The sequence below is a fragment of the Rhinatrema bivittatum genome, chromosome 6, assembly GCF_901001135.1.
Source record: "Rhinatrema bivittatum chromosome 6, aRhiBiv1.1, whole genome shotgun sequence".
In the NCBI taxonomy this organism is placed as follows: domain Eukaryota; kingdom Metazoa; phylum Chordata; class Amphibia; order Gymnophiona; family Rhinatrematidae; genus Rhinatrema; species Rhinatrema bivittatum.
Window position 1 is genome coordinate 331,585,798 of NC_042620.1, and position 12,153 is coordinate 331,597,950.

At 46.6% G+C, this 12,153-nt stretch overlaps 1 protein-coding gene across 1 annotated transcript in view; it reads right to left on the minus strand.

The window, feature by feature from the left end:
- The window catches only part of ARHGEF9 (Cdc42 guanine nucleotide exchange factor 9), a 372,437-nt gene that overhangs the window by 279,311 nt on the left and 80,973 nt on the right, over positions 1-12,153 (minus strand). The window lies entirely within an intron of this gene.

Genomic DNA, 12,153 nt, shown 5'->3' on the forward strand with positions numbered 1-12,153 from the left:
AGCCCCGACCTCAGACAACCTCCGGCGCAGCGTGACCCCGACGGAGTCACTTCCCAGTCGCAGGTTGATGACGCGGCTAATGCGACTGGGGGGGGGGATGGAAGCAGGCTCACGCTTAACACGCTGAGAATGAAGGAACTCGCCCAGGCAGGAACAGAAGAGGTGCTGCCGGAGTGGGAGCTTCAGGGACCTCAAATCTTGAAGCCTGCCTCGGAAGGAGAAATGAGGAGGCTACGATGGATGGAGGCCAGACTACAATATCTCTCGGCGTTATCGGTGAGTCCCCAATATTTCCATCTAGACCGGAGGCAGTGACTCTCGAGTCACTGTGGGACTTGGTGGCGGGCCAAGGTCAGTCTATGAAAAGACTAGAATCAAAGATGGACTCCCTAAACTATCATTTTCAACAGAAGATACTTTGAATTCAGGAGCAGGCCACGGAGGTAATAAATAAAGTTTCTGAGACTGAACATAAAATTCAGTCTCTCCAGGCTGTTAATGTGGCTGTTATAAAAGAACAGATGGCCTGTTCCAAACAATTGGAAATCCTGGAAAACAACATCAGGCATCTAAATTTACGAATTATGAATTTTCCTAAAGTAGCTGGTGAGATTCCCTTTACTACGTTGAAAAAAACTCTTCAGAGGTGGTCTTGGATTTACAGAAGAAAATGTGCCATCTATTAATTTTTGTAGATTTTTGAATAATAATAATAGACCTTCTACTGCAGGGACTGTTCCCGTGTCAACTATTCCTGTGAATTTAACCAGCTTCATAGAATCTTCCGATTCGGACGTCCTAGAAAGGAATACGATACTAGTTGCATTTATTTCTGTGCTAGACCTAAATAATGTGATGCGTAACTTCTTTAGAAATTTTCCCTTAATGTTTTACGGTCAAGCAATAAGAATTTACCCGGATCTAGCTCAGACAACACAAATTAGGGGGAGAGGATTTCTGTCTTTAAGGCAGGATGTTGTTTCTCTAGGGTATACATTCACACTTCGTTATCCTTGTAAATGTATTCTTAAGAAAGGGGATGACTGCTTTATATTATTTCCAGATAGAACAACTTCGTCAATTTGTAGATGCCCGTAGGCCTACCACCTCTCCTCCGCTTGATTAAGATAGGGTTAATAAAAATGTGATATCTCCAGCATGTAACCTATGTTAATGTCACTTGGTATAAATGCAATTGCTATAATTTCTCTCACTTAGTTTTCCATAGGGTGTAACATTGTTAAGATACTCAGTATGGTAGATGATAAAATGTTTATTTGCCTAATAATTAATTCTATGAGTAAAAGAAGCTGGATATATAGTTTTTCTTTTTTCCTTTTAGGAAATGTTATTTCTTTTTAAATTTGAATACTTTTCATATCCAGATGTAAGAAAGTCTACCTATAAAGTTATTCTTTTGTTTGTATTAATGAAAATGATACATAAAGTAATAAAAAAAAAAGATAAAAGATAATTCCCCTTTGAAAACCGAACACAAGGTACGCAGCCATCAAAGTGAACACACGCTTAATGTTTCCAATGTTCGCGTGCCAGGGAACAAGACAAAAAGCCGTGCGTACACTTAAAAATCCATGTGCACTTGCGTTCCTGACTCTCCCAACCTAAATGCATCCTCGGGAATCCCTCTCAGTGGCTAAAAGAGCGCACTTTGTGAAACCCTGCAGATACCTTCCTCTGTACTCTGAGTAAGAGTAAGCTAGCCAGTCCCTAAAATCCCTTTGAAAATTTAACATCTCTAACATACTGCTTTCCTGGCCCTGGGCCATCCAAAGTGATGCAAATAATTGCAGTCCTCTCCAGAAGTACTACTTCTACTACTAACAATTTCTCTTTTTTATTATCTATCAAATTTGCATGCAATATATCACGCACAAAAACCTGAAGAGAAAAAAAAGCAAAATATTTCAAGGAAACAATGGCATAGAATTTCTGGAACAGCCAACAAAGTACTGCATTACAGCCCACAATATAACTGGAGGAGAACCCAAAGAAAGGTCTCACCGCTGACCCAAAAAGCAAAAAGAAAAGAAGAAAAATAATATATAAGGGATCACCACCATCGCCATACAGTAATAGTCACAAGCCCACCCCTATGACGAGATATAACCATGAGAGCAAGCCACAGCCGGGTCTCACCCTTCTCGGCATCCAAAAAACAATCATCGCAATTGAAGTGGCTCAAAAACTAACATTTATCAACTGAAGCAAACATGTGCACGGAAATTAGATCAAGAAAGTAGCATCCAGCAAGAGGGAATTCTTCCCACATAGCACTACGTTTCTGAAGAGCCCTACACAAATCCTGAAAACTCCATGTATTTTGAAAGCCCATAAATAATTTTTTGACAATTACAAAACAGACCCAGAACATTATCAAAGTCCCTGCAAAATAAACTAAGAGTTTGGCTCTCATGGATTCCTCACTAGAAGAATCCTCTAATGACCCCCGTAAAGTCCAAGTCAGATCCTCAGGCCTGACTCCTGCTCCCTGGGTCTCTGATCTCCTCCCGGGGGGGGGGGCAAGAAATACATTTTAACAACAGGTGGAGGAGCTTCCCCTGGGATCTCTTGTAGGCATTTATTACAGAGGTCCATGGGGGACGTCAGCTGCACGGGGCGGGAAATTCAATACATGAAGACGAAGGCGTCTGAGAATTCCCCGCGTTCTCTATTTCATCAATCATTCACCACCACTTTCTCCTGCATCAAACCCCCAGCTGACCTGATCATTGCATGGCCGTCTCCTGTTCCAAGTTTCTAATCTTCTCAAGCATTTCATCTGCGAGCAGAACCTCGAGCCTGAATTTTCACACACACACACGTCAAGTTGTGGCAACAGTTAATGAAGAGAGAGATGTTTTCTAAAGACATCAGGGCTGAGCAAAATGTTGGCTAGGTTCAAATATCTCCCTTTGAGATGCCCAATGGTATCTTAATATAGCACAATACGCTCCCTAACAGCCCCCTCTCCTCCCTAAGGAGAGAAATAACCTTTTTTTTTTTGCCTGCTTTCTTCCCGTTCCTTTGGACATTTGGCAAAATTGAAGCTGAACCCCGTTGGCCTGCAGTATCACAACCATTCATTTACAATGCACCAAATTTTTCCCCCACCCTTCTGTGCAACCCCCTTCCAAGCTCTGCCGAGCCATCACAGCAGCAGTCCGCGGCCGGTGGGGGGGGGGGTGCCACAAGCCATGGAACCCTCCAGAACCCCACTAACGGGAACCCCCAGGTCTGGTCACCAGCTGTCCCTTTCCTCGCCTCATGGGCTCTGATCAATGTAGCGGTCAGCAGAGATTCTCTGAGCTGCCTGTCCCCCTGCTCCAGGCAATATAACAAAATAAACATCATAAACACAAGGGCGTTTAGTTATTATGCTTCGTTTATGTGGAATAATTTCCTGTTGAGATTAAGGAGGAATGGAATTATTTAAAATTCCAAAAGCATCTCAAAGCGCAGCTATTTAATCAGGCCTTGGGATAACTACTTTAGGCTTTGACTAGTTGGACTGCGACTGAGATGGAGCATTATTTGGGGGTCATCTTTTCTAATAGAAGCTGAATTTACATGTGTAGAATGGTATTTTATCTGTTTTATTTATATTATTGTACTTTACAGTAAAATTATTTTTATTGTATTTCACTATGATGGATATTCTGATATCGCGAGTAATCAAATATGATTAAGTAAATCAAACAAAACCATAAAATACAGTTACACAGATTACATAACAATAACATAACAATAAATTATACAATAAAATAAATATAAAATTACTTCACAATTAAACTTATTGAAAATAACATCCCACTAGGACAGTTAGAGACTGAAACCTAGATTTCCCTAACTTCAGTCATTCAGGTATAAGCCAACCGGAAAAAATATGCTTTCAAAAGCCACCTACATTTTAGATAAATGTTCTTCTAATCTCAGTTTCTTTTGTAATTAATTCCATAAAGCTGTAGGAGTATAGGTAAAGGCTTGAGAGAGATGTGAAAAAATATTATGCAGAAAAGGCAATAAAAAAAAAAACCAGGTTATCAGCCTTTGAGAAAACATTCATTCAGAAGTGGAACTTTTTTTTTTTTTAATAAAATAGGCCATAAAAAAGCAATAGTAAAACCCTCCTCATTGGATTTGCAGTCTCTCTCTCCCTCCCCCTCTCTTTATTATATTAAAAAATGTGAAAAGCAGTGTTTATTAGTTTGGATATGGCTTTGACATGGGAGCTGTCCAGCCAATGGTGCTGAACAGCTGTGACATGCACCTACTGAACGGGGGATCCTGGTCTATGCAATCATTCCCTATCACAGCCCCAAAACATGCTTTAATAAAACCGTTAGCAATTATTGGTCATTCTGCTTTTACATTTTTAAATAAAGCTGCAAAATGCTGACGTTTCACAACTTCCCCACTGTGCACAGAAACTGTCCCAATAAAAGCTGATGAATACAATTTCATGAATTTTCAGAATATTTGCAAAAAAAATATTCTCTAAAGGAAGAAGTTCATGTTTGCACTTTTTTTTTTTTTTTTTTATCAGCCAAGTGCACTTTGTTGGAATGTGGACTGGGGGAGGCGGAGTGTCATGCTCTGCAGAAAACAGAGAGTATTACTTCAACAAATTATACACATGCATTTGGCGACACTGTCTGTATATGACTGTATGTCACTGACAGGGGCCAGAGTCATTCGGGAATCAGTGATGGGACTGGAATAAAATGCACACAAACCGGTAGCAACTATGAGTTGGTCAAAAGAATTCTCTTTCTGTGCTTTATCTAGCCGAGAACGGCATTCACCTTAAAACAGATCAGGAAATTCTGGATAAGATTTTTAAAATCCGTCGTTTTCCCAAACATGGTGCACAGGCAGAAAAAAAAAATGTGCCGTATGCTGCAGTGGGTGCACGATGCTAGATGGGTCGGGGATCGTTGGGCTCGGAAGTAGGAATATATCCCACAGGAGTGCCCGGTTTCTGTATTTCTTTGCTGCCCGCTGTTCGTCAGGTCCCTTCACGGACTGCCCCGGGTGTGTGTGTGAGACTGAGATCCCTCTCGCCATGTTTTCTACAGGAATAAAACCAGTACAAGCGCGGAACCATCTCAGGATCCGGTCTCCTTACTGGCGGCAGATCCTTCATGGGCAGGAGGGGTGGGCAGACTGGAGTGGGGCTCTTTTCTCCCGGCAGAGCAGGCAGGTTGATTCAGGCAGCGATGGCACCAGGGCGGTGCTGGGTGCCTTGCGAGTGACGTCCTCACCCCACGTGGATGTGTCCACGTGACCTGCCCCCGCCCCACATCCAATCAGGTTGAGAACTACGGCATTAGATGCATTTCTGAGGAATAAGCCAAGCTCATGAAAACTCGCAGGAATATTTCAATCTTTAAGGGCGTGATTTTTTTTTTTTTAACCTATTTCCTCACGCATGGCTTATATATATCTATCTATAGCACTGCACAGTGGACAGCCAAAAACTTCTAGAGGAAAAACCTTGGCTATCCCTAGCAGCAATAACCATCTCCTCTCTCTGGGGTTGACATTTTTGGGCCATGAAGCACAAATGGAAGTCTGCACGTTCTGATATTGACAGGAAGGCAAGTTTAGTCTCAACGAGCTGACCATTGCTTGCTACTAGGACCATAGCCAGCCCATGCGATCGCACAGGGCGCCATGACCCAGGGGGCACTAAGGTGCCAGTGCAGCGCCTCCTCTTCACCAGGGCCGGTGCTAGTTTTTTTGCTGCCGATTCATTCAGTGTCTGTCCCGGGCCCATCAAATAAAGCCCAGCTCCCTCCTGCAATCTATATTTTTAAAAACTGACACCCCCCCCCCCCCCCATCCCAGAACCCATGGATAGGGAAGGGTATGAGGTACCTGAGGCAAACTTCACAGCCTTGCACACTCGCCCCCCCCCCCCCCCCCACTCCTTACAGACACACACAAATTATGCATTTATAAAAAATTTTACATGAAAAGGAACATTTAAAAGTACAGTCTGCTGAGGCAAAACTATCACTCACAACCTGCATATTATATTTACATGCAGTGCTGCGGTGCCAACCAGAAAACTCTGCAAAAAAGATACTTGGAGCTCCTATGGAATTAGACTTTTTGTAACGTGTGCTGCATGTGAGCTTGGCCCTCGGAAAGCCATGAACAAACAGAATTACCATTACAATATAGTAAACCTCCCAAACCAAAACAACCCTAACAACCTTATCTATGAAAAGGCAGCACTGCACATATTACACCAGGACCTAGAACACCAATAAAACTCTTATTAGGAAACCAGGCTGCTCTGGATCCCTACACAGAAATTACATGCCAGCAAAATACCTCACCTCGGTCACATATGCGGAACACAGACAGACCCTCACCAATACAGAATAAAGAGATCAGAAAGTATAAACAGAAACGTGCAGAGAAGAACTGAACTGGAACCCACATCAAGCCAGCCTCTGTATGCAGAGCAACAATGGAGAAACAGAAACATCAGCATTCTTCATAAAACATTAAATAATAAAATCAAGAAATATAAAACATCAAGCATAATAGTAAACTCATTCATAAAAAGAATATTTCAAATCAGTTAATGAATAGGATATCAAAAATTTCTCATACATCAATAAAATATTTGAAACATCTGATAAATAAAAAATCCAATAATTAAAAAGTGTTCTATTCTCTCCCAGTCATCAAATTACACCCAATAATTAAAACTAATAATGATTTAAAAAAAAAAACAAAAAACCCTCCTGCTCTCCATACCTGGGTTCTTCTCATTTCCAGTCATCCTGAGATTGTCGTGGATTGGGGGAGTTAGAAGATAACATTTGTGCTGCCCTTTCTCACACACACGCACAATAACACATGCAATCTCTCACACACTCCCTCCCTCTAACATACACAGGCTCCCTCTCCCTCACTGATACATTATGTGTGTGTGTGTGCCTGTGAGAGCCTATATGTGACACATAGGCTCTCACAGGCACACTAAGATACAGGCTCTCACAGACACACACACACATAGGCTCTCACAGACACACACAGGCTCTCATTCACACACACACACACATATACAAGCTCACACACATGGTCTCCTGTTGTCATCAGGCTGTGGTGGGTTGAGCTCCACCATGGCCCACTGATCTTCCTGCTTGGGGAGGAGAAGAGCGGAAGCAGTGCGTGGGCAGGTGCGCACGCATGCAAACGGAAGACGGGCCTCTCCTTCTTCAGCCGCTGGCAGGTTGAGCGCCGATGGCCTGCAGCCCCCTCTCTCCTTCCTCGGCTGCTGGCAGGTTAGGCTCCACCTGCGGCGCCGCAGCCTCTCCTGCCGCGGCTGGCCCGCCGCTCCTCCCCGAGCGTGCTGCTCCGTGCAAATGCACGCTGTGCACACCTGGTCCGGCCGGGCCTGCTCTCCACCGGTGCCCTTTTTTTTTGCGGTTGGTGCCTTTCGCACATCATCTTTAGGCTGCAGCCAGCAGCCAATAAAAATCAGGCAGAAATAGCTGCCCAGGTGCCCGGGTCGGCACCCGCAGAAGGCAGCGGCTGCTAAGGCATCCCTGCACGCAGCTGACGTGCTCGGGGGAAACTGCCCAGCCCCTGCGGGCTGCGGGACTTCGTAGAGCCACCCTGCACACCAACATCTGCTGAAACCGTCTCCTCCTCTCCCCCACCTCCTCCCCAGGCAGCTCCTCCTCTCCCCCACCTCCTCCCCAGGCAGCTCCTCCTCCCCAGGCAGCTCCTCCTCTCCCCCACCTCCTCCCCAGGCAGCTCCTCCTCTCCCCCACCTCCTCCCCAGGCAGCTCCTCCTCTCCCCCACCTCCTTCCCAGGCAGCTCCTCCTCCCCAGGCAGCTCCTCCTCTCCCCCACCTCCTCCCCAGGCAGCTCCTCCTCTCCCCCCACCTCCTCCCCAGGCAGCTCCTCCTCTCCCCCACCTCCTCCCCAGGCAGCTCCTCCTCCCCAGGCAGCTCCTCCTCTCCCCCACCTCTTCCCCAGGCAGCTCCTACTGGAATAGCAGCCAGGTCTAGGTGGGGAGTGCCTGATGCAGGTAGGAGCTGCTGGGGGGGGGGGCACTGGCAAGCTGCTGCAGGGAAGGTGGAGAGGGGCAGCTGGAAAAAGAGGGGGGGGAGTTTCTGCCATTGTTGGGGGAAGAGAGGAGGAAAGCTAATGTGGTGCGGGGGTGGGGGGGAGAGGGCTGGGGAACGTGATCTGCTGCTACTGCTTCCTCGAGCATTAGGAAGGAAGCGATGGACGGGGACAGCAGAAGGTCGCAGCCTGCCCCAAGGCCCAAACTCCTAATCAGACCTGGGATATCATGGAACACAGCTCGTTAATTGTCCTTTCCCCGTACCTCTTATTTCATTTACTCTTATTAGCAGTATTACGCATCTCTCTCTCTCTTTCTTTTTATTTTAACAACTTTTAGGACAATCTCTCGGCAGCCGTGCGGGGTCTGCAGTCCCGTGGGTACAACGCACCTGTGGGCACAGGGTTTCCCCCCCCCCCCTTTGAAACTGCGGCAGCCGCAGGAACGGAAAACGGGCGCGACGTGGGACGGCGCTGGAACCGTGGTGGGTGCACTTGTGATTTTGTTGGGGAGGGGGGGTGGTGTGGGTCTGTTTGGGGGGTGGGGGGAAAGACGCTAATTTCAGTTTTTTTTGCACAGGGCGCTGGTTCGCCTAGAGCCCGCCCCGACCCGGCGTGCGGAGAAGGCAGCGGGCGAAAGATGAGGTGGGGGCTCCACGTCAGGGCGCGGGGGTGGGGGGCGGGGTGGGAGGGGTCTATTCATAGGCAACAGCAAACCGACCAATGAGGTTCCTTCTGGCACGAGTAAGAGACCACGAAACAAACAGGTAGACCCGAGCATCGCTCTTTCCAGATACGCCGAGCGGCTAATTTGCTGATCGATAGCAAAACAACCCTGCTAAAGATCCCCCACTTAATGGCTAATTTCAGAGCAAGATAAGGCAAGAGAGGAGGGAAAAGCCATTTCACCCCCGCTGCCGCTGAGTCTTGTGACTAAGTCCCCTTTTTTTCCCCTCCCCTGCCCACCTACACGATGCTCGGTTCCATGTCAGGAAGAAGGATCTCGGCATCACCGCGGCCTGAAATCCTCGGCCCGGTGTGTGGTCAGCAGTCGGGGGAAAAAAAAAGAAAAAGCAAACAGAAGAATGCCAGGTATTGTGAGGGAAAGGAATGGAAATAAAACAGAGGGTATCAAAATGCCCTTTGTATCACAACCTACGGTGCGACTGCGTCTTGAGCATTTTGTGCTGTTCCGGTCGCTTCATCTAAAAATAGAAAAGAAAAAAAAAAAAAAAAGACATAGCGGAGCTTGAAAAGGTGCAGAAGGCAGCAACCAAAATGTTAAAAAAGGATGGAGCAGCTCCCCTATGAGGAAAGGCTAAAGAGCTTAGGGCTGTTCAGCCTGGAGAAGAGACGGCTGAGGGGGGGATATTATTATTTTATAGACATCTATTCTACGTGGGGTGAAACAGTTAAACAGGGAACGATTGTTTACCCTATCAAACAGCACTAGGACTAGGGGGACACTGCATAAAGCTAATGGGCAGCAGGCTTAAAACAAACCTGAGAAAATGATAACATTAAATTGTGGAATTCATTGCCGGAGGATGTGGCAAAAGCTGTTAATGGGGCTGGATTCAAGAGCAGTCTGGACAAGTTCCTGGAGGAAAAGTCCATAAAGCATTATATTAGCCAGTGAGATATGAGAAAGCCCCTGTTTATCCCTGGATATGAACAGGAAGTAATGGATCTATTGTACTGGATCCTTCCGGGGGACTTGTGACCTGGATTGGCCGCGGACGCTGGGCTGACCCAGCAGGGCATTTCCTGTGTTCTCCCTCAGCCCGGCAGGGCACTTTGCAGGTAACTTTTCCTTCTTGGCCTCCTTTTGGCTGAGGTCGGTCCCTTTTCGAGCTCTCGACGGAGGCTGAGAACCGGCACAGTATGAGGAGGGATCGGCAATGTCCTGCCGCCCAACCCAACTGGGGAGACGATTACGTTACAGCCCTTGCCGAAGCACCCGCTGAAAAGAGAGAAAATCTGCTTCCTCCTCAGAACTGATCCTCGTAAAAAATAAAAGCAATAAAACCGATGGCGGGGGGGGGGGGGGGAAATAAAAGACACCCAAAAACGGACTCTCCAGTCCGCCCATCCACATCAACTGCTCAGCTCTGTGCTTCTCCCACGTTTTCTTGCCTTCTGATTCTATCCTCGCCTCCACGGGGAGGCCGTTCCGTGCATCCACCACCATCCTTTCTGCAAAGAAATTATCTCCTAAGATTACTCCTGAGCCTACCCCCCTCTTTCACCCTCATCCCACGATCTTGTTCCAGAGCTTCCTTTCCTTTTATTCCCTTCAAATCTCCCCCTATCCCGTCCTTCCCCTAGGGCAGACATGTTTAAATCTTTAAGTCTGTTCCTGCGCGCTTTATAACGTTTTGGTAGCCTCCTTCTGGGGCCAGCTCCATTTGGTTTACAGCCTTTTAAAAGGTGCGGTTTCCAGAACCGTACACGGGACTCCCAACGAGATCTCACAGGGAATTACACAGGGGCAATGATACCTCCTTTATTTTTCTGCTGACCGCTTCTCTCCCTATGCACCCAAGCATCCTCATTTACCTATCTGCCACCTTGAGATCGTCAGATATGATCACCCCTAGATCCCCCCATTTCATGCTCGGAGTTATTTTTCCCCCACACTGTATTTCTCCCTTGCAGTTTTGTGGCCTTGGGTAAAGCCACGCAGCCTTGCATGGATTCCAGAAACCGCACTGTTCTCTGTTTTAGCAGGGGATTTCCATTCATTTGCTCACCACAGAGGTCAGAGTTCCCAGCCCTCCTCCTTACTTCCGTGTTTGTGACGAGGAACCCCACACATCTGCCCCTCTCCAGTCCCCTGGGGCTACTCCTGGCTCAAAAGCCTGCACTGAAAAGGTCAACGAGCGGAGCTGCCAGGACAACCTTCAGGTGAATTCCCGTCTGCTGGCCCCCATCACTTCATCTACTTTTAGTTTCGCGAGCTCGTCATGAACACAGAGTTCTGAAAGTTCATCAAAGTTTTACCTCACTTCCAATCCTAGTGGTGTCCATTTTCTGTGGTCCTGCTCCTGGCCCTTCCAAAATTTCATAAGCAACTGCACTCCCCACCCAGGAAAAGGATCTAGGCATCATAGTGGATAATACTTTAAAATCATCAGCTCAGTGTGCTGCGGCAGTCAAAAAAGGAAACAGAATGTTAGGGATTATTAGGAAGGGAATGGTTAATAGAACGGAAAATGTCATAATGCCTCTGTATCGCTCCATGGTGAGACCGCACCTTGAATACTGTGTACAATTCTGGTCGCCGCATCTCAAAAAAGATATAATTGCGATGGAGAAGGTACAGAGAAAGGCAACCAAAATGATAAAGGGGATGGAACAACTCCCCTATGAGGAAAGGCTGAAGAGGTTAGGGCTGTTCAGCTTGGAGAAGAGACAGTGAGGGGGGAATAGGATAGAGGTGTTTAAAATCATGAGAGGTCTTCAACGAGTAGATGTGACTCGGTTATTTTCACTTTCGAATAATAGAAGGACTAGGGGGCATTCCATGAAGTTAGCAAGTAGCACATTTAAGACTAATTGGAGAAAATTCTTTTTCACTCAACGCACAATAAAGCTCTGGAATTTGTTGCCAGAGGATGTGGTTAGTGCAGTTAGTGTAGCTGGGTTCAAAAAAGGTTTGGATCAGTTCTTGGAGGAGAAGTCCATTAATGGCTATTAATCAAGTTTACTTAGGGAATAGCCACTGCTATTAATTGCATCAGTAGCATGGGATCTTCTTAGTTTTTGGGTACTTGCCAGGTTCTTATGGCCTGGATTGGCCACTGTTGGAAACAGGATGCTGGGCTTGATGGACCCTTGGTCTGACCCAGTATGGCGATTTCTTATGTTCACTCTCCCCTTCTCAGCCTCTGCACATTCCTCCCCGTCACCTCTGAATCTCCCGATGCCATTTTTCCACTTCCTTCTGTCGCTAGCAGATCCAAAAAACGGTCTTACCCCCCTGTTTTACAGTATTAGCTATGTTTCTCTTGTTGGTGCCTTCATTCTCTTGATCAGTTT